Here is a 22,677-nt window from a genome sequence, read left to right on the forward strand (position 1 = left end):
TTAATTAGGATGTACGTGCTGTGTTTTACTTCCAGCTGTGATTACCTAAGTCACTTGCTCAGATCCATCTAAAGGGCACTGTTACTGGAGCAGGTGACTGCGTTGTGTGTGGTGTGAGTGGGTGTGGGTGGACGTGAGGGCGTGTGAGTGTGTGTTCATGCACACACGCATGCCCTCTCGCAAGATTTGTACATATAGGATTATGAAAAGTATAACGACTACATTTACCTTGTCTCTTGTAAGCCTAGAGAAAGCTGGTAATCCCAGAACCCTCAGAAATTACATTTTCACAGGTCATATAGAATATAACCTGATTATTAAGATCTCCTTCAGGAATGGAAAGGAAAAGGAAAGGAAGTCTCATTTCCTGGGCACTTGCCTGCCACGTGTCAGGCTCTTTCATGTACCTGATTTCATGAACTTTCACAAGAACCCATTTTACGGATGAGAAAACAAAAACTCAAGGTTTGGGTGATATCTTCAACTCTAACACCACATCAGGATGATAACTCAGGACTTTAAAGCCCTTGTTCCTGCCATGAAACCACAGTGCCTCTCAAAGGGGGTGAAAAAGGGATGGAAGAGAAGTGGCGAGTTAATTTCTTTTCCTTGAGTATAAAAAAAAAGCATCCTTAATATGGCCCCATGACTTAGGCATTATTAGCCTAGACCTAACACCTTACTTAGCTGGCACTGAATGTTCCATCTTTTTCTACGTGTTCAACTTCAGAGAGGCAGTGGGAAATCAGTTAGGCATCATGGGTGATTATAATCCATGGTAATGGAAAATCCAAAAGAATAGTAATTTGGATTGTGTATGATTTCAGAAGACATCTTTCACTGCTTCTTTTTTTTTTTAATTTATGTATTTATTTATGGCTGCATTGGGTCTTCATTGCTGCGCACAGGCTTTCTCTAGATGCGGTGAGCGGGGGCTACTCTTTGTTGCGGTGCGCGGGCTTCTCATTGCGGTGGCTTCTCTTGTTGCAGAGCACGGGCTCTAGGGCGCGTGGGTTTCAGTAGTTGCGGCACGCAGGCTCAGTAGTTGTGGCTCGTGGGCTCTACAGCACAGGCTCCGTTGTAGACAGGCCTCACAGGCCCCGCTCGCCGCAACTAGAGAAAGCCTGCGCACAGCAACGAAGACCCAACGCAGCCAAAAAAAAAAAAAAAAACTTATCTTATAGGTGATACTATTATATGTGCAAAGAATACTCCTGGGGTAATATTGGAGTGGGGGAGTAAGAAGTACAAACTACTGGGTGTAAGATCGACTATAAAGATGTATTATACAACATGGGGAATGTAAGCAATATTTGGTAATAACTGCAAGTGGAATGTACCTATAAAAATTGTATAAAAAATAAAAAATAATGCAAAAAAAAAAAGAAAAAAGAATACCCCTGGTAGACTATTCAAAATCCTGAATATAGTGGTTAACCCTACGGAGTAGAACTGAGGGTCTACTAGAGAACATTATTTCACTGCCTATCTTTTGATATTGTTTGAAGTTTTTACTTTGTGCATGATCTGCCTGATAATTGCTTAATTAATTAAAATACATAAAAATTTTAATGTGGTTTTGAGTGTGTAATGAAAACTCATAAGGACATGTGTATTACCAGTAGTTGTCTTGCATTGGAGATCACACGGAATTTTTTCCCTTAGTTATACTTTTCTGGATATTCCAAATTGTTTGCAACAAACAGTCATAACCTATAATGAAATAAAACAATAAAACACTTTCTGTTTTAGAAAAGCAAAAGCAACCTACTAGCTCTAAACTCCTTTACTTTTAGAAAGCTTGAAATAGTTATGAGATTATTATATCAGTTACCTTACTGTATAACAAATTACCCACAGACTTAGTGACTTAAAACAACAATAAACCCTCATTATCTCCAAAAGTATCTGTGGGCCAAATTTTAGGGACAGCTTAGCAGAGTGTTTGGGCTCAGGATCATTCTTTCTTTCTTCCTTTTTTTTTTTTTTTAATAATTTTTATTGGAGTATAGTTGATTTACAATGTTGTGTTAATTGCAGGTGTACAGCAAAGCAAATCAGTTATACATATACATATATCCACTCTCTTTTAGGTTCTTTTCCATATAGGTCATTACAGGGTACTGAGTAGAGTTCCCTGTGCTATACAGTAAGTCCTTATTTGTTATCTATTTTATACATAGTAGTGTATATATGCCAATACCAATCCCCCAATTTATCCTACTCCCCCATTCCCCCCCTGGTGACCATAAGTTTGTTTTCTACATCTGTGACTCTATTTCTGTTTTGTGAATAAGTTCATTTTTATCTTTTTTTTAGATTTCACATATAAGCAATATCATATGATTTTTGTCTGTCTCAGTCTTACTTCACTCAGTATGACAATCTCTAAGTCCATCCATGTTGCTGCAAATGGCATTACTTCATCCTTTTTAATGGCTGAGTAATATTCCATTGTTTATATGTACCACATCTTCTTTATCCATTCCTCTGTCAGTGGACATTTAGGTCTTCCATGTCCTGGCTATTGTAAATAGGGTTGCAATGCACATTGGTGTGCATGTATCTTTTTGAATTATGATTTTCTCCAGATATATGCCCAGGAGTGGGATTTCTGGATCATATGGTAACTCTATTTTTAGTTTTTTAAGGAACCTCCATACTGTTCTCCATAGTGGCTGCACCAATTTACATTCCCATTGACAATGTAGGAGGGTTCCCTTTTCTCCACACCCTCTCCAGCATTTATTGTTTGTAGATTTTCTGATGATGCCCATTCTGACCTGTGTGAGGTAATACCTCATTGTAGTTTTGATTTGCATTTCTCTAATAATTAGTGATGTTGAACATCTTTTCATGTGCTTTCTGGCCATCTGTATTTCTTTGGAGAAATGTCTGTTTAGATCTTCCACCCATTTTTTGATAAAGTTGTTTGTGTTTTTTTGATATTGAGCTGCATAAGCTAGGATATTTCAAGAAGTTGCAGCGTGAGCTATGATTACAGACATCTGAAGGTTTAACAACTGCTGGCTATTAACAATGGGTCTCAGTTCCTGGTCATGTAGATCTCTCCACAGGGCTGCTTGAGTGTCCTCATGACATGGCATCTGATTTCTCCCAGAGTGAGTATTCCAAGAGGGAGCAAGGCAGAAGCCACAATATCCTTTATGACGTCAGACGTCATATGCAGTGGCAGAAGTCAACTCTAATCAGCATGGAGGGGATGACATAAAGACATGAATACAAGAAGGCAAGAATCACTAGGGGCCATTCTGGAGGCTGGCTACCATAATTACATACATGAAGAGTCTTCCAAAAACTTTCAAGTGCTACACAAATGAGGAGTCTCACATTTTCCTCTTCTCTTCCCCAGGGAGCTTCCTGACAATAATGTCTATATTTTTTCTTACTTGACCATTCCTTGTTTCAGCCCTGTGTCTTCAAAGAGCCCTTTCTTTGATGTACTCTAAGTAACGTGTAGGACTAAGCAGGGGGTGGGGCCCTAAGAACTTACTGGCCATCTCTTTGCCCGTGGACCATCCATTTTGCAAATGGTATCAGAACACTTTTCACAATCACTGGTGTCCTTCACGCACCTGTCCACCTGCCTGTAGCTGTCCTGTACTCTCCCCAGAAATAAAGAATAGAGCCCATACCAGGCTGGAGCAACCAGGAGTGCCTTCAGGTCAGTACCAGCATTGTATTCATCTCCGCATCCCAAGGGCTTGGCACAGTGCTTTTTGATAAGGTTGTTTTTTTTTTGATATTAAGCTGCATGAGCTAGGATCTGCTAGATCCTAGCAGCTGCTAGATAGTTGCTTGCCAATTTTAAGGAACATAAGGAAACCATAATCTGAAAGGCAAGTCTCCAAAAAAGTAAATGCAACCAATGGCAAAATGATCATTTGACCTTGTCAAACCTCATCTCCAATGTTCTGCCTGCTTTCACCTTCTCTGATCATCCTTCAATCTTGCTCCCATCTATGGCTCATCTACCCGTAATTCCCCGGGCTCATCTCCTTGGGTCTGATCCCTGGCTCCGCCATGCATTAGCTATTTGATTTTGTGCAAGTTTCTTAATGTCTCTGAGCCTCAGTTCCCTGATGTGTAAAACAAGGATAATACTTCATCATATAGTATTTTTTTAAGCTGAAATGAAAGAATAATGCATACAGTGCCAGGAACTTAGGAGAATTTAAATAAATATGATTTCCCTCTTGCTCTTTATGTTGTCATGTGCTTTGTGCACATTTCATTCTGTGGTTTACTCGTATCACTTGATATGATTTTGCAATCATTTTTATAAGTTGTCACCTGCTGTTCATAGCTATATTTTTTATTGACTGCATAATATTTTATCAACCATTTCCAATTATGGGACATGTAAGTCTTTCAAAATTTTTTTGTTACCCATGACACGTCCTCTTGGAGTTTTTTTTCCATAAGAGAACTTCCCAGGATTGATATTTTCTGTCTACAAGGTAATTTGAGTTTGAAAATTTTTTTGAATTTTTAAATTAATGTATAAAGTTTAGGGGTCACTTCCCCAAGTGGCGTTTATACCCCTTGATAGCAGGGGTTATATCTCATTTCCAACGGGCAGTAACGTGTGTTGCTTAGGGGCACAAGATTAGGAACCAGACAGACCTGAGTTTGGATTCTGGCTTTGCCACTCACCGAAACTCAGCATTCCCAATTGAAAAATAAAGATATCTACACCTACACGTTGGTATTAGTACCAGTTCTATATTGCTGCATTACAAACCACCCGAGAGCCAAATGCCTTAAAGCAGCAACATTTATTTGGTTCTTCTATCTGCAATTGAGCGGCACTCAGCAGGGACAGATCACCTCTCCTTTGTGCAGTGAGTTGAGGCAGCTTGGGGGATCCACTTTCAAGATGGCGCACGGCTGCCAAGGAGGCTGGTGCCAAGTTTCAGTTGGGAACTCAGCTGAGGCTGTGGTCTGGGATTCTTGGTTCTCCTCCACGTGGATTTTATCATAGATTTCTTGTATTTCCTCACACTATGGTGACTCATTTCCAAGAGTGAGTGTTCCAAGAGCTCCAGTCATAAAATGTATTGCCTTTTTATGACTATACCCCAGAAGTCCTATAGTACCACTTCTATTATAGTCACAAGCCCATCTAGATTCAAGCAGAGGGAATACGGACCTCATCTCTTTTTTTTTTTTTTTAATAAATTTATTTATCTTTTGTTTATTTATTTTTGGCTGTGTTGGGTCTTCATTGCTGCGCGTGGGCTTTCTTTAGTTGCAGGGAGCGGAGGCTACTGTTCGTTGCGGTGCACGGGCTTCTCATGGCGGTGGCTTCTCTTGTTGTGGAGCACGGGCTCTAGGCATGGAGGCTCAGTAGTTGTGGCACACGGGCTCCGTAGTTGTGGCTCGGGGGCTCTAGAGCACAGGCTCAGTAGTTGTGGCGCACAGGCTTAGTTGCTCCGCGGCATGTGGGATCTTCCCGGACCAGGGCTCGAACCCGTGTCCCCTGCATTGGCAGGCGGATTCTTAACCACTGCGCCATCAGGGAAGCCCCGGACCCCATCTCTTGATGGAAGGAAAGCCAAATAGCACTGTAAGAAGAGCTGATGGGACGAGAGATTTTGCTCAGGCTATTTTTGGAAAGTAAGTGGTTGTAAGGATTTAAAAAGTACATGAATAATATATATTTAAATGCCTGAAAGAGTACCTGGCTCATAGTAGGTTCTCAATTCCTAGTGGACAGTTGACACATGGACAGAGAACCAAGAATATCAGGGACTCAGGGTAGATCTGGAACAGGTATTCTGGCTTGAGTGATTTTCAGATTACCTGTGTTGCTCTTATCAGGATCACATGTTCTCACCTCACAAGAATAATGAAGAGTTTGTCTGCCCTGATATTTTGCTTACCCAAACGTTCTTTTCTTTGACAAGTTCATAACCCACTTTTTTGGTCAATCATGAAAATCACTAGAAACAGGCAACACTGTGTGGCATTGTTTAGCCACAGCCCATTTGTGTTGTGGTTGGGTCTTTCCAAACTGTCCTGTATGGCTTGGCCCTAAAATAGTTTGTCTACAGTGTGTGAAAGAGGATGTTAGCGATAAGACAGGATGTGGACCTGACCCACTGTCAGGCAGACGGGAGGTTTTGGCTTGGACTGTTCCTGAGCCGCTCGGTCTCAGCTGCAGAGATGCGAGCTGTCAAGCAGAACTTGCCTTTGTCCAGCTGGGTTGGGTGGGGCTAGAAAGAACTGTCAAAAGGGACCCAGACACAGGATGGCATTTGCCCAAGGTCATAGAGCAAGTTGATGTCAGAGTTACAGATCAGAGCAGGGTTTCTCAGCCTCAGCACTATTGACATTTTGAACTAGACAATTCTTTGTTATGAGGGGTTGTCCTGTGATTAGCAGGATGTTTAGAAGCATCCTTGGCCCCCACCCGTCAGATGTCAGTAGCAGCCTCCTCCCCATTTGTGACAACCAGAAATGCCTCTACACGTTAGCAAATGTCTCCTGGGGGATACAGCTGCCCCCGGTAATGAACTACTGGACTAGAATGCAGGTCTTCCGGTTACTTGTGAATCTACCCAGCTAGAATATCATTTCCATAGATGCTGAGTTGATTTACAAAGACTAAATTCAGGGTTTCTGAACTGGTCTTCGTGGACTGGTAAAGTTTTTGCTAGAGAAAGAAACCCCCCCAAAAAGGCAAATCTAGAATATAGGACATCGTATGAAATAACTGCCCTGATCCCTTCTAAATATCAAAGTCATGAAAGAAAGGAGGTGAGGACGACTGTTATAGATTAAAAGAGACTCATGACCTTGTCCTTGATTAGGTCTGGTTAAATACACACACAGCGCTATAAAAGATATTAGAGGGATAATTGGGAAAGTTTGAATATTCAATTATTATTATTATTTTTTAAAGATTGATTGATTGATTGATTGATTGATTGCTATGTTGGGTCTTCGTTTCTGTGCTAGGGCTTTCTCTAGTTGTGGCAAGTGGGGGCCACTCTTCATTGCGGTGCACGGGCCTCTCACTATCGTGGCCTCTCTTGTTGCGGAGCACAGGCTCCAGACGCGCAGGCTCAGTAATTGTGGCTCACGGGCCTAGTTGCTCCGCGGCATGTTGGATCTTCCCAGACCAGGGCTCGAACCTGTGTCCCCTGCATTAGCAGGCAGATTTTCAACCACTGTGCCACCAGGGAGGCCCTGAATATTCAATTATTGTCTAACTTTTTTAGGTGTGCCTGTGGTATTGTGATTAAGAGAATGTCTTTGTTTGCAGGAGATGCATGCTGAAATATTTAGGAGTGAAAGAAGAGTTATATCCGTAACATTGTGAAATGGATCAACCATCAAAGGTAGGGAAATATGCCAAAATGTTCATAATTGATGAATCAACATGATAGATCTGTACTATTCTTTTATATTTTTCCATGTATTAGTAATTTTTTCTGAATTAAAGTCATGGGAAAATAAGTACACATGAAGGTAAAATGAAAAGAAAAAAATTGAAAAGTTTACGAAAAGAAACCCTCACATACACGCACAAAGATGTTCACTGCAGCATTGTGTATAATATGAAAAAATCAGAAGCAACCTTACTATTCCTCCCTAAGCAATTGTCAAATAAACTGTGACATTCTACATGATGTAGAATACCATGCAACAGTTACAAAGAGCAAGACACAACCCTGAATCTGCTCACAGAAGTGAAAATATTCTGACTTGGTAACAACTGCCAGGAGTCCCCCCGTCCTGGGATGTCAGTTCTCATGACGGCGGTTATGACTCACTGACTCTCATTCTCAGGCTGGTAATCAGCAGCCAAAGGACAGCAGCCACATAGATGCTGAGCAATGCAGATGAGTCCCTGCATAGTGTAGATGGAGGTCTCAATTCAATAATAACCCACCAGGCAAGAAATACAACTTTTATTCTTCTAAAACATACTTTGCATTTTAAGCTTGCATTCCACTGAGATGGTAAGAATTCCACCTTGGGCCATTTAGCATTCCCCTTTTCTCAGAAACTGTGGCTAACTCCTGGAAGAGGTTTTGGGTTGAACCATCTGAAATGGTTAATATTTTTAACATTAAAAATGTCAGTTTTGTATAGTTCAACCAAAAGCACAAGACCATCTTTATTTGAATGGAATTGGGAAAGGCACTGGGGAGAAGGAAGAATAAGACTGATCTAGATGTCCTACTAGGAACGGCCTTTCAAGATATATTTATTGTTGAGTGTGATATATATGTATATTTAGTGAAAATAGATACGTTGCAGACCACTGAGTAAAACAAGGCTCTATATTTTCCTTGATTGAGTGTGTGTGTGTACGTATGTTTGTATGTATGTTTGTATGTATGTGTGTATTTTTTTTTCTCTCCTTAATCTGACTACTTCTTACCACTTGCCACTGCACCCTCCCTGGTCCAAGCTAAGATGCCTGTGTTACTGCTTCCACCTTTGACCTCAGACAGCCATTTAGGTAGCAGGCAGACGTACCCTTTCAAAAGCTAAGTCATAGTACACCACTCCTCACTCACAACCATTTAATGGCTGGAATCTGACAGAGTATTGTCTTGCATTGTATTAATCGCTGGTCAGGCCCTACACAATGTGGTGTTCCCTTACACACTTGATTTCAGTTCCTGTTCTTCTCTTTCTGGATCATCTGTACCACTCTCACCAGCATCTCTGCTGTTCCTCAAATGTGCTAGGCAAACTCCCGCCTCAGGGCCTTTGCACATGCTCTTCCTTCTGCCTGAAGCATTTTTACCCTAGATACTTTTTTACCCTAGATATTCACCTGACTCACCTCCTCACCAACTTTAAGATTTTAAACAATGTTACCTTCTCTGTGAGGTCTTCTTCCATATCCCTATTTAAATTTGCAAGACCCCTGTGTTAGTTGGCTAGGGCTGCTGTAACAAAGTACCACAAACTGGGTGATTTAAACAACAGAAATTTATCATCTCACTAATCTGGAGGCTAGAAGTCTGAGATCAAGGTGCTGCCAAGGCCATGCTCTCTAGAACACTTTAAAGGATCACGTGTTCCATGCTTTTTCCTTTTTAGCTTCTGGTGTCACTGGTAGTCCTTGGTGTTCCTTGGCTTGTAATGCATCACCCTGATCTTTGTCTTGGTATTTGCATGGCCTTCTCCCTCTGTATGTGTCTGTGGCCAAATCTACCTTTTTTATAAGGACACTAGTCACACTGGATTAGGGCCCATCCTGCTCCAGTATGAATTCATCTTAACTAATTACATCAGCAATGACTCTATTTGCAAAGAAGGTCACATTTTGAGGATTAGGACTTCAACATATGAAATTTAGGGGGGACAAAATTCAACCCCTACCAACCCTCTGCTCTGCTTCATTTTTCTCTGTTGTATTCATTGCCATCTAATGTATGGTATGACTTACTCATTTACCTTCTTTCTTGTTTGACTCCCTAAATAGAATGTAAGCTCCAGAAAGGCAGGAATGTTTGTTTCCTTCACTGCTGCATCCTCAGAGCTGAGAAACATGCTCAATACATATGAAAAGACAACCCACAGAAGGGGAAAAAATATTTGCAAATGATGTGACCGACAAGGGATTAGCCTCCAAAATTTACAAACAGCTCATGTGGCTTAATATCAGCAAAACAAATAAACCAATCAAAAAATGGGCAGAACACGATAGTGAGAGGCCCGCGCACCACGATGAAGAGTGGTCCCCGCTTGCCGCAACTAGAGAAAGCCCTCGCACAGAAACGAAGACCCAACACAGCCAATTAATTAATTAATTAATTAATTAAAAAAAAAAAGGGGGCAGAAGACCTAAATAGACATTTCTCCAAAGAAGACATACAGATGGCCAAGAAGCACATGAAAAGATGTTCAACATCGCTAATTATTAGAGAAATGTAAATCAAAACTACAATGAGATATCACCTCACACCAGTTAAAACGGCCATCATCACAAAATCCACAAACAACAAATGCTGGAGAGGATGTGGAGAGAAGGGAATCCTCCTACACTGTTGGTGGGGATGTAAATTGGTACAGCCACTGTGGAGAACAGTATGGAGGTCCCTTAAAACACTAAAAATAAAGCTACCATATGATCCTGAAATCCCACTCCTGGGCATATATCTGGAGAAAAACATGGTCTGAAAGGATACATGCACCCCAATGTTCATTGCAGCACTCTTTACAATAGCCAAGACATGGAAGCAGCCTAAGTGTCCATTGACAGAGGAATGGATAAAGAAGATGTGGTACATATATATGATGAAATACTACTCAGCCATTAAAAAGGATGAAATAATGCCATATGCAGCAACATGGATGGACCTAGAGATTGTCATAGTGAGTGAAGTAAGTCAGACAGAGAAAGAGAAATATGGTATGATATCACTTATATGTGGAACTTAAAAAGAAATGATACAAATGAATTTATTTACAAAACAGAAACAGACTCACGGGCTTTAAGAACGAATTTATGATTACCAAGGGGGAAGGGTGGAGGGAAGAGATAGTTAGGGAGTGTGGGATTGACATGTACACACTGCTATATTTAAAACGGGTAACCAACAAGGGCCTACTGTATAACACAGGGAACTCTGCTCAATATTATGTAACAACCTAACCGGGAAAAGAATTTGAAAAAGGATACGTGTATATATGTATAACTGAATCACTTTGCTGTACACCTGAAGCTATCACAACATTGTTAATCAACTATACTCCAATATAAAATAAAAAGTTAAAAAATTGTATTTGCTGAATGAATACAAAGAAAGAAACTGAGTCAATTTCTCATGTCTCTCTTTAGTTTTTGACACATTGCTGAGGCTCAGTGCTAAATAAATCCAAATGCTCACAGGCTATTAAAGCTTTAAAGATCTCTAGTGATCATTCTGTATAGTTCTCCCATTTTACTGATGAGAAACTGAGACCCAGAAGTAGCAAGTGTATAATCCAATAACATAGTAGGAGCAGAATCCAAATGTCCTCTTTTCTGGCCTTTTAACTACAACCCCTGTCTTTATTATATGTAATTTTCCCAGCAGCCAGGAAATTCCATGATGACAATTTAAAAGCAATCAGCCTCTTTGTGTTTGACCAATGACAGATGGGCGCATCGTTCTGTTTGTCCTAGATAAGCTGTGCTGATCAAAACATCAAAGACTGCATACCTGATGGGCCAGTCCAACCAGCCTACGATATTTAGGGTTGATGTCAATCCATTATAAAAGGTGATAAACCAACCCCATGCATCTTGGCCATTTATAAGGAAATGCTTCTGTTTAAGAGAACCTGTGCTTCTGGTTCTGGACCAAGAATTGCTCAATCAGGACCTCACAGTGGGGCAAAAGCTCATAAGATCTTCTACCTGGCTTGGATTACCTGGGAGGCTGGAGGAAAGAGAACATCAATCTCAGAGCTGGAAACACCTGGCATAATGCCTGGCACATAGTAGGCCCTCCAAAGATATTAGCTGAATCTAAGTTAAAAAAAAAAAAAACTAAACTAAAGTGTTCTACAATGTTTTTGCCTCTTTCTTCAAAATCTAGCGATTACAATTATGGACTACAGAAATAGCTGAGTAACCTTGAACAAACCACTGAAGCTTTTGGTGCCTTGGTTTCCTCTTCTATAAAATGGGAATAATAATAGTGTTAACCTTATAGGTTGTTGTAAGACTTCAATGTGGTAACCCACAAAAATCACTCAGAAGAGTGTCTGGCGCATTCTAAGCTCTATGTAAGTTTTGCTATAGTTTCTCCCTTAGTTCACCCATACATTTATTTGACCGTGTATTAACATGTTTGGGCTTCTAAGCTCTGTTCTGGGCATTGGGGAAACAAAAGTGCAAACAACATGGTCCCTGTGCCTCTGCAGCCCACGGCCCATGGCAGATAATATTCATTGAGAATCCACAGGCCCACAAAACTGGGGGCACAGGTATATGACTTCAAGTTGGAGGACTCATAGTCTTCATTATTGCTCAAAGGGATGCATGACAACCTCCAAAATAGATTTTTAAAACCTGACTAAGTATCATCATTTTTACAAAAGGAAACAGAAAATTCAGTACATGATCCTAATGCAACGTGTTAGCCACTATCCTTGAGGTCCGCGTGACGCAGAAAGGAGCCCAGAGGACGAAAGCCTGCCTTCAGGTGTCTGGTCTGGCTTCATGTAGGAGGCGGTCATCTTAAGCATAGATGGCATCTTGGTGCCTTTGTTGAGGAATGGAGAACCTCAGACACACATGGGAAGGTAGGAGAAATGGGAGTGAGAATGTAATGATGCTCAGACTTATTTTTGCTCTGGTTTCTGGAAAAAGAAACAAACTCACAACACATTGAACAAGTCTTTTTGTGATCTGACCCTATTAAGAGAGGGGCAAGGAAAAGGACATGAGTTTTAAAGTCAGATGGATCTTGGGTTGAATTTTGGCTCCGTCACTTACCAGCAGTTAAGAAGTTGGACAAGATTTAATCTCTCTGGAACCCATTTTCTCAAATGCAAAATTGGGATTCATGAAATAATATTGTTATATCTTCATTGTTGCATCTGGCCATGATAGATTAATAGATCATGGTGTTTGTTCACCATTATTCATCTTCTCCCCATTCTTGCCCTATATCGCTATAGGTAGAACATACTTCTGTGCCCATTGACTTTGGGCTCGGCCATGTTAATTACTTTGACCAATGGACAAATGAGTGGGTGTGACATATGTCAAGTCTTAGCAGAATCTTTAAATACACATGCTAGGTGTGGAAATGTCTACCCTGCTCTTACACTCTGCTGTGAAAACAATTTGTCCCATATATGAGCTCATCAGCTCATCTGATCATCTGCTGGGGACTATTACTGTCAAAGATGAACACAGTCAGACTTCAGTTAAAGCAGTGAAAACAAGTATTATTCAGTAACTACTGACAGCAGGGGAAGAGCTGAGCTCCATTCTGACTTGTACACAGGTGACCGGGTGTTTTAAAGGGAGAAGGAAGGAGAAGGGAGGGGGTGAGCGGGGACTCAGTAGAACCAGGGAAGTGAAAAATTACAAAAATTGGGAAGTGGAAGGGGTGGTGGTCCATGTGAAACCCATCTGGGTTTGCTAACGGGTGCTTGTTGAAATTAGGGTCCTTCCCTCCCAACAGAGGCTGGGAAGCAGGGGCCCTATCTTCAGGTGTTGGCTGAAACAAGCAGTCAATTCTTTGGCAGCCTTGAATTTTCTCAGGCTGATACTTTTAGCAGGGCTAGGGTCATCCTAGGGGTACTGCCTTGAGCTCTTAGAAACTATGTTAGTGTTTGTTCAAGCCTTTATGGTCCAAGGTTAAGGTGTAATAGAGAAGAGAGCTCAGCAGAGCCTGGCTAGAGTTTCGTCAAGGACAGAATCTTTGTTATCCCTCTACTGGGTTTGTTCCACTACTTTACAAGTGAAACCTAAGAGACACTGACAAAGATAGGTACAGGCCAAGGGTTTAAATACTGATAATTCTTAACAATGTTTATTAAGAGCTTACTGTGTGCCGAACACTGTACCACAACCTATACCCGCAAAGCCTCCATTAGCCCATTGTAGGACTCTGAGAAATAGATGTTTTTATATGTTTATATATAAATATAAATATATATACACACACACACACACACACACACACACATACACATACAAGTTGAAGATCTGTGTGGTCAATAACATTTGTCATCATGTGTCTGGAGAGTGGCAGAAGCAGATTGGAATCAGGTCATTTTGGCTCCAAATTCAGTGTCATGACCACACAGCATTGATTTCTTGTGTTCAACAAGTTTGGAAAGACTTGTAGATGCCAGGTAACCCATTTTGACCTGACACTCAAGTACAAAGACCTAGGATGTTGAAAGGAAAAGATTCTACTTTTCCAGGGACCCTTGAGCCTGAAAGACCATTGAGTCTAGATATTGGGGTGGATAAAGTGTAGAGGAGCCAAGAATGACAGGAAGATGGTGACCCCAAGAATCAGGACTGAACCAACAGCCAAGGAAACGTGGTGGGAAGGGACAACATGTGCCTAGATTAAACATTAGCTAATGTTTAATCATGAATCAAGTCATAAGTGCCACACAAGACCATACATCTAACTTCCCTTGACTGTGTACATTGGAGTACCCCTAACTTCTCCCCAAACAGAGAAAGGATATCTATGCATTCAAATGATTTGGAGACCATTCTTCTGACTTCCCTTAACTGTGTAGACTGGAGTACCCTAATTTCTCCCACAACAGAGAAATGATATGCATTCAAATGGCTTGAAACCCAGTGGACAGATGAAAGGCAGAGGCACATCCAGGAAAATGAAGAAGTACCCTGGAGGCATATATACAGTAGAGGAAAGGGACTTTGGGAGAAATCTAACTCTAGCCCTGGTTTGGCCTGTAACTAGCTGTGTCGCTGTGGGCAGGTCAGTTTCACCTTTCAGAGCCCATGCACACACAGGAGATTGGTTTGGAAATTTTCCAAGGTCTCTTTTAGCCATGCCAGGCTGGTCATTGGCAGTTGTTCATCTAGGCCAGGTTCCACGGGAGCAGATCTCTCCATAAGGTGTCCTCTCTCCTCTGACAGGACAAGTAAGATAAAAGGTGTGGTCTTTCTTATGTATAAAGGCTGCAACTCGCTCAGAGTCACAAAACTGTACCCTGTGGAAGAGCTAGAAGTGATCGTCTCCTTAGGCCCTTTCATTATACAGATAAAGAATCAGAACAGAAGCACAGAGAGGGGAAGTCATTTACTAAAGTCACACAGCTCTACACTAGCAAGCCTGTAACTAAGACCCTGCTTTTGGATGCTGAGTACGGGGTTTATTTCAAAACAGCCTACTGCATCGGTATTGGAGAAAGAGCAGAAGGGAATTACTACTTACTAAGCACGTATTATGTGTGAGATTCCACCCTTGATTCTGTACTCAGTGTACAAATACTTAACAAGTTTTACTGAGCACCTGTTATGTGCTAGGCCTTGGGGATACAGAGGTGAACACGACGGACAAAGTCTCTCCTTGGAGCTCACATTCCAGTGACGGGGGAGTGAGGATAACAAATAAACCATAAATAAATAAATAAGAAAGTATCAAATCGTACTAGCAAGTATATACCCAGAAGTGATATCTAGAAAATAAAAGTGCTGCATACAGACCAGGCAGCTTCATTACACGAGGGGACGGAGCCCACCTCCCAGAGTTTATCTTATCTTACCCTCACAAACATGCTGAAAAGTAGGTATTTTATTATTTTTATTGCTCAGATAAGGAAACTGAGATTCAGACTTGCCCCAAGTCAGATAGATAGTTATTAAAAGTTCACTGCAGATCCCATTGCAGATTCTCTCTGGTCCAAAGACTATGCCTCGCTTCACTGTATCCCGCATTGAGTTTTCAAAAAAATGAAAATAGATACAGAAAGTATATACATATTGGTACATACCATAGCTGACTGAGATTAGATGTTTGATAAACGGTAGCTGATTTGTTTCCTTGCAGTTCTTGTCTACTGGAGTCATCTTTAGTATCTCAAACCTAGTATCTCTTTTAAAGACCTCACTCGTGAGGAAGGCACCTGACTTGGTCTGTGGGTAGAGGCTACAGCTACAAAACAGAAATAGCTCTGTGTTTGGAATTGACTAACTTGCGAGTTAGGGAATGAACTCTACCACTTAAGTAAGACTCAGGAGCATTAAACTCGAACCGAAGAGGCTAAATCACCCGGTCAAGGATGAAATTCAGCAACAGATCTCCTTGTCGTCCTGACCTTGAAGGTAAGATTGAGGACATGGCTTTTAGCACAGACTTCTGAACATCAGCATTCAGATTGTTTTTCAGGATTTGCTGTGTTGATGTGCATTTTCAAGTTACTAGCAAGGTTCCTATTCTCTCCTGCAAGGAAAAGTTCCAGAACTCTATCATCTAAGAAAGCTCAATTTAAGACAGATTAAGAAGTTAAGAAGTTAAAAGGAAACTATTAAAACAACTAGAAGAAAAAAAAAAGTTTCAGGTCTTCTATTTAAGACATTCTCCAAACTGCAGAAACCTCAACTCAAACTGGTAAGGCAGACACTGCTCGTTGGTTAACACAACCCCGTTCCTTATCCCTTCCTGCTTTGCTGCTTTTGCTACGGAGGTTGGAAAAACCAAGTACTAGCTACTGTAGCTTCACTTGCAGCTAGCAGAGGCCATGTGACAGTTTCAGCCAATGAGACTGGATATCTACCAAGGGCTGCTGGGAAGACTTGCTTTTTTTCTGGTAAAAGGGTCAGACTTGGCTGATGCTGTTCATTTCATTTTGCTCTGCTTTAACCACAGACGTGATGCTTAAGGCTGTAACAGCCACCTGAGAGCTACAAATGAGCCACTGCACTAATACCAAGTAGGCTCCAGACTACTGGTTAGTGGGAAATATAAATTCTTATTTGTTTAAACCAATTCTCCTAGGATTTTCTGTTACCTGCAGCCAAAAGCACTCCTAAGGGTAACCATTGTCTTAAACAACAAAGGAATGTATTTTTTTTTTTTTTAACCTAAGAAGAGAAATGATACCTTCTTTCATCTCTCCCTTAGGATTAAGTTTTCACTGCAGTTCCCCAGTAGCTTTCCTTTCACATGCTGTTGTATAGAATTGGATCAGCCAGTCCATTCCTGAATTGATCACTAGCAAGGGAGATAGAATGACATTCTAGACTTACACTGATTGTTGGGTGGAATAGACATTTATTTAGGCATCAACCAAAATATGCTCAACAGTGGATAAATGTGATCACAGGACAGGTAGGGACTTCCTGAACATAAAAACAATAGGAACACATCACACACTCAAGGACTGGTAGATATGAGCTTATTGAAATTAAAGAGTATTCATAAAGCAACCCATTACAAACAAAAAGAAAAAGCAAATGAGAGAGCTGGGAGAAATATTTGCAATTTATATAGCAAATGAAGTATTAATATCTCATAAATCACTGCTGAGAATTTACCCTAAGGAAATCATTGAGGACATATGCAAAGATTTAGTCACAAGGATGTCTGTAGTAGTACTGCGTTTAATAATGAAAATTTGCAAGTGAGATGAATTTCTAGCAATAAGGTACTAGTTAAGTAAAATATGATACAAACTTACAATGGAATGCTTTAAGACTGTTAAAAAGTAATGTTGTTGGGACTTCCCTGGTGGCATAGTGGTTAAGAATCCGCCTGCCAATGCAGGGGAAACGGGTTCGAGCCCTGGTCCGGGAACATCCCACATGCCACGGAGCAACTAAGACTGTGTGCCACAACTACTGAGCCTGCACTCTAGAGCCTGCATGCCACAACTACAGAAGCCCGTGCGCCTAGAGCCCGTGCTCCGCAACAAGAGAAGCCACCACAACGAGAAGCCCATGCACCGCAACGAAGAGTAGCCCCCGCTCGCCGCAACTAAAAGAAAGCTCACACGCAGCAACGAGGACCCAATGCAGCCAAAAATAAATAAATAAATAAATAAATTTATAAACAACAAAAAAAGTAATGTTGTAGAAATATATGTACTGTCATGGAAAGACCATTGTGATGTATTATTAAGTGACAAAAGTAGAATACAAATAATGTATATCATGTGATTCTATCTTCCTGTGGAAAGAAGGGTGTCTGTGTGTAAATAAGTATCTAGAAGGCTATATGTCCCAGAGTTAACAATAGCTATTTCTGGTGGGTGATATATTTGTTGATTTTTTTTTATAGTGAGCTACTTTTCTTAAAAAAAAATAAAAATAAAAAAAAAATAAAAAAAAAAAAATAAAAGGAACTTAATTTGGGGAACAAATACCAAAAAGTAAAAGAACACCTCCACAGAAAAATGGGCAGTGGGTCTGAGCAAAACATGTTCATAAAAAATGTGCAATGAGCCAAAAAACACATATGGGAGTTCTCATTCTTGGTAATAATCCAACATGCCATTAAAACAAAACTGACATGCAATTATTTTCTTCCCTTCCTTTTTTTCTTTCTTTCTTGCCCATTGAACTGGAAAGCTTCTCCCACAAGAAAAGAATGCTGTTTTGGGGATGGAAGGAAATGTGCAATCTCACAGGTAAAACTTTTCAATGAAAAATTTGTCAATGGGCAGAGTTTCAAAAATCCTTTCTCACTGACCCCACAAGTCTACTTCAGAACATGGAGTCTGTGGAAGGGAATAGAGGTTCCCAGTAAGGCTCATGTCCAGAATTTCCATGTCAGTTTTCTCCCTAACGAAGAATGATTGATTGGAAACAGTCTAATTGTTCAGGGAGAGAGAAAGGGCTAAATCTCTTATGCTGGATGCACATGCTACATTATTAAACAAGTATTTGAAAGCATATTTAATTACAGAGATTTAATGCCCTAGGGAAATGTTCAGGATATGAAGATGAGTTAAAGAAAAGCAGGTTATAAAGAAGCATATGTGATATCCTAATTTTGAAGAAAAGAAACAAAATCATATTCATGTGCTTAAATTCAGCATACCTTTAAGAAAGATTGAAATAGTATAAGTCAAAATGTTAATAATAGGTATTTCAGGTAGTGGGATTATGAACAATTTTGGTGTCCCTTACATTTCTGTACTCTCAAATTTTGCATAATAAACATTCATTTGTACTTTACTAACCAGAAAAAAAAATCTGAAAACTATAAAGATATGTAATGAGCCCTGTGTGACAACCCTTGTTGAAATTAATAAGCACTAATATCTTTCAGGTACCTACAAAGTGCCAGGCACTATGCTATATGTGAATTGTTTCAATTCATTCTCACAACAATTCTGTGATGAAACTACTCTTTTGGGACCCATTTTATAGATGAGGAAATTGAGGCACAAACAGCTAAAGGGATTTGCCCAAAGTCATACAGCTAATAGATTCAAACTCAGGTTTGTCTGACTCCAGAGCCCATATTCTGAACCAACTCATAAGGACACTATTTCTCCAGAAGGAAAGTCCTAGGTACACATCTCCTCCTTACATTTATTGATTAACTATTATTTCAAAATACAGGTCAAGAATCTTCTGCAGCTTGAGTGATTCATTGTGATATAAACAAGTCCCCTGTGAAATTTAGTAAAGAGAAAGAGTGTGTTTTTTTTTCCCCAGAGTCACTTTTTAAAAAGTTGAGATATAATAGGTATACAACATTTTCTAAGTTTAAGGTGTACAATGTGTTGACTTGTTATACTTATATATTGCAATATGATTACCACCCTAGTGTTGGCTAACACCTCCATCACGTCACATAATTATCATTTCTTTTTTGTGGTTAGAACATTTAGGATCTAGTCTCTTAGCAACTTTCAAATATGCAATACAGTATTGTTATCTATAGTCACCATGCTGTGCATCAGATCCCCACAACTTATTCATCTTCTAACTGCCAAGTTTGTACCCTTTAACCAAATCTCCCCAATTCCCCCACCTCTCAGCCCCTAGTAACTACCATTCGACTATCAGATTCTGTAAGTTCATATTTTTTAGATTCCATATACATGATACCATACAATAGTTGTCTTTGTCTGACTTATCTCACTTAGCATAATACCCCTAGGGTCCATGCACATTGTTACAAATAGCAGGATTTCCTTCTTTCTCATGGCTGAATAATATTCCATTGTGTATATCCATGTCTTCTTTATCCATTCATCCATTGATGGACACTTATGTTGTTTCCATATCTTGGCTATTGTGAATAATGCTGCTATGAACATGAGAGTGCAGATATCTTTTCAATATCCTGTTTTCATTTCCTCTGGATGTATATTCAGAAGTGGGGTTGCAAGATTATATGGTAGTTCCATTTTTAATTTTTTTGAGAAACCTCTGTACTGTTTTCGATAATAGCCAAACCAATTCACATTTCCACTGATAGTGCACAAGGGTTCCCTTTTCTCCACATCCTTGCTAGCATTTGTTATCTCTTGTCTTTTTGATGACAGCCGCTCTAACAGGTGTGAGGTGATACCTCATTGTGATGCATTTCCCTGATAAGAGGGGTTTTAAACTACTGACTTAAATGCAGCTAAATGATCAGTTTCGATCAAAGTTCATAAGATTCTCAAAAAGTAGCTGAATTTACTGTACCAGGCAATCTAGGTATCAATGTGGGTGAGACATAAACTATGATGGCTCATTTAATTACACATAACCTGTGAAATAGGTATGTCCCCATTTTACTGATGAAGAAACTAAGACTTAATCATTAGGAAAACATCAGACAAACCCCAAATGAGGGACATTTCATACAATACCTGACCAATTATCATCAAAACTGCCAAGGTCATGAATAACAAGGAAAGTCTAAGAATCAGACCAGAAAAGACTGAGGAGACATACTGACTAAACATAATTTTGTATTGTAGATGCGGTCCTTGAATCAGAAAAGGATATTAATGGAAAAACTGGTGAAACCCACATAAAGTCTGGGCTTTAGTTATTAGTAATGTATAACACCAATGTTGGTTTCTCCGTTTTGATAAATGTACCATGGTAGTGTAAGATGTTAATAATAATGGGACTTGGGTGATAGAGATAAGGGAAGGTACTACACTATCTTTGCAACTTTTCTGAAAATGTAAAATTATTCCAAAATAAAAAGTTTATTTAAAACACCTGAACAGTCTGTGATTCCCAGAAAATTTAAAACTAGAGTTGCCATATTATACAACAATTCCACCTCTGGGTGTATACCCCAAAGAATTAAAAGCAGGATCTTGAAGACATATTTATACACTCATGTTCATAGCAACATTATTCACAATAGCCAGATGGTGGAAGGAAGCCAAATGTCCACAGCCTGATGAATGGATAAACAAAATGCGGCATATACACAGAATGGAATATAATCAGCCTTAAAAAGGAAGGACCTTTCAAAACTTCCTATGACGTGGATGAACCTTGGGGACATTATGCTAAGTTGAAATAAACCAGTCACAAAAACGTAAATACTGCATGATTCCACTTATTTCAGATGCTTAGCGTAGTCAAATTTGTAGAGACAGAAAGTAGAATGGTGGTTGCCTGGGGATGGAAGGAGGGGGGAATAGGAAGTCATTGTTGAATGGCTATAGAGTTCCAGTTTTTCAAGAGGAAAAGAGTTCTAGAGTTGGTGATCGTGTCACAACAACATGGACTGTACACTTAAAAATGGTTAAAATGATAAATTTTATGTCATGTGTATTTTACCACAATTAAAATAATCAATGTTTTAAAATCTGAGACTTTGATGAAGCAACTCACTAAGGGTCACCTGATAACTACTGGATTCAAACTCAGGTCTTTCTGGCATCAAATTACATGTTCTTTCCAGTACCCCCTGTTGGGATGGTGACAGGCTAGCGAAGAGCCGTGTGGTTCCAGAAGTGTCCATTCATTGAGACCTGCTTTCTCTATCTCTGCTGCCTGCAATACAACCCGTCCTGGCTTCATTTCACCAGGAGGCAGGTGAGCTGTCGGGGACCTAGGCAAGTTGACTTGGTGTTAAGTCCTGGTTCTGCCACGTCCTCGTTGTCTGACCTTAGTCAAGACCAGTGAGCTCTCTGGGCCTCATTTTCCCTGTCTGACTTGACGAATGAGGGTTGAAACAAAGTCTCCACTTGAGGGCTGTTCAGAGGCTGAAGAGGGAGGCGAGGTTGACTCACTAACCACTGGAGGTTGTCAGGCGGGGTTGGTGCCAACGTGACCATGAGTCCTACCAGGAGAAGGAGATGCAGCCTAGAGTATTCTCTGAACCGCTCATGGAAGAGGAGACACTGGGCTCAAGCCACAAAAGATAGAGCACAGGTGACCCTTAAAGAAGGATATTCTAGGAGAAATAAAAAGCTAAGGAGACAGGGACAGTGAGATACTAGGTGGCTGGGAGTGGTGGGGAGAAATCTGCTCCTTCTTAAGGTAAACCTAGAGAGACTATTTTTATTCCTTTTGGCTGCATTGCGTGGCTTGCGGGATTTTAGTTCCCTGACCAGGGATTGAACCAGGGCCCTTGGCAGTGAAAGCGCAGAGTTCTAACCACTAGACCGCCAGGGAACTCCCTGGAGAGACTACCTAGAGGCTATAAGAGCAGAGAGATCAGTTACCTGGCACCTTTTCACTCTCATTCTGCTGCCACCAGATCCAGGATGTCCGTTCATTCGTTCACTCATTGGTTCTACATGTATTTACCGAGCTGGAGCTGTGGATGAAATGGTGAGCTGAAGACACTTGATTCCTGCCCCAACAGAAAATGATGACTGCAACTGTTTGCCTGTCTAACTCCATACGCCTTTGTGGAATGATTGATGATCTTGTTTTCATGTGCCTCCAGGCCTTGGCCCTTGTGGTTCCCTCGGCCTGGAACACTCTTCAGTCTGCATGGCTTCTTCCTGCTGAGATGGTCTAGAGTCAGTTCCCCGCCTGCCCCCTCCCCCTCTAGCTCTTCACCCAGATTTACGAATCTCAGTACCATTTATCACTGTTGAAGTTCCTTTGCTTGCTGGCTTGTCTGTCCTTTCTCAGTAGAATGTAAGCCGCTCAAGAGCAGGTTCCTTACCTGTCTTGTTGCCCACAGAGTCTCAGGGACTAGTCCGTGCCTGGTACGGGATCGGGGCTCCGTAATGTGTAATAAGAGAATGCATGGATTTTGTAGACAAGGAAGCAGA

The 22,677-nt window shown here is 40.6% G+C and overlaps 1 long non-coding RNA gene across 2 annotated transcripts in view; it reads right to left on the reverse strand.

Annotated features, from left to right (window-relative positions):
• Positions 1-22,404, reverse strand: part of LOC309647111 — a 69,246-nt gene extending 46,842 nt beyond the window's left edge. The window contains exons 1-3 of one of the 2 annotated variants that reach the window (XR_014255812.1): positions 22,293-22,404; positions 22,117-22,211; positions 5,174-5,600 (exon numbers count right to left, since the gene is read on the reverse strand). This is a non-coding gene — a long non-coding RNA (uncharacterized lncRNA). Of the gene's footprint in view, positions 1-5,173; positions 5,601-21,606; positions 21,732-22,116; positions 22,212-22,292 lie in introns of those variants that run through there. The other variant, XR_014255813.1, reaches the window with a different exon arrangement.
• Between the last annotated feature and the right edge of the window lie 273 nt (positions 22,405-22,677).

Source organism: Balaenoptera physalus, assembly GCF_965194825.1.
Source record: "Balaenoptera physalus genome assembly, chromosome: 17".
NCBI classification, from domain to species: domain Eukaryota; kingdom Metazoa; phylum Chordata; class Mammalia; order Artiodactyla; family Balaenopteridae; genus Balaenoptera; species Balaenoptera physalus.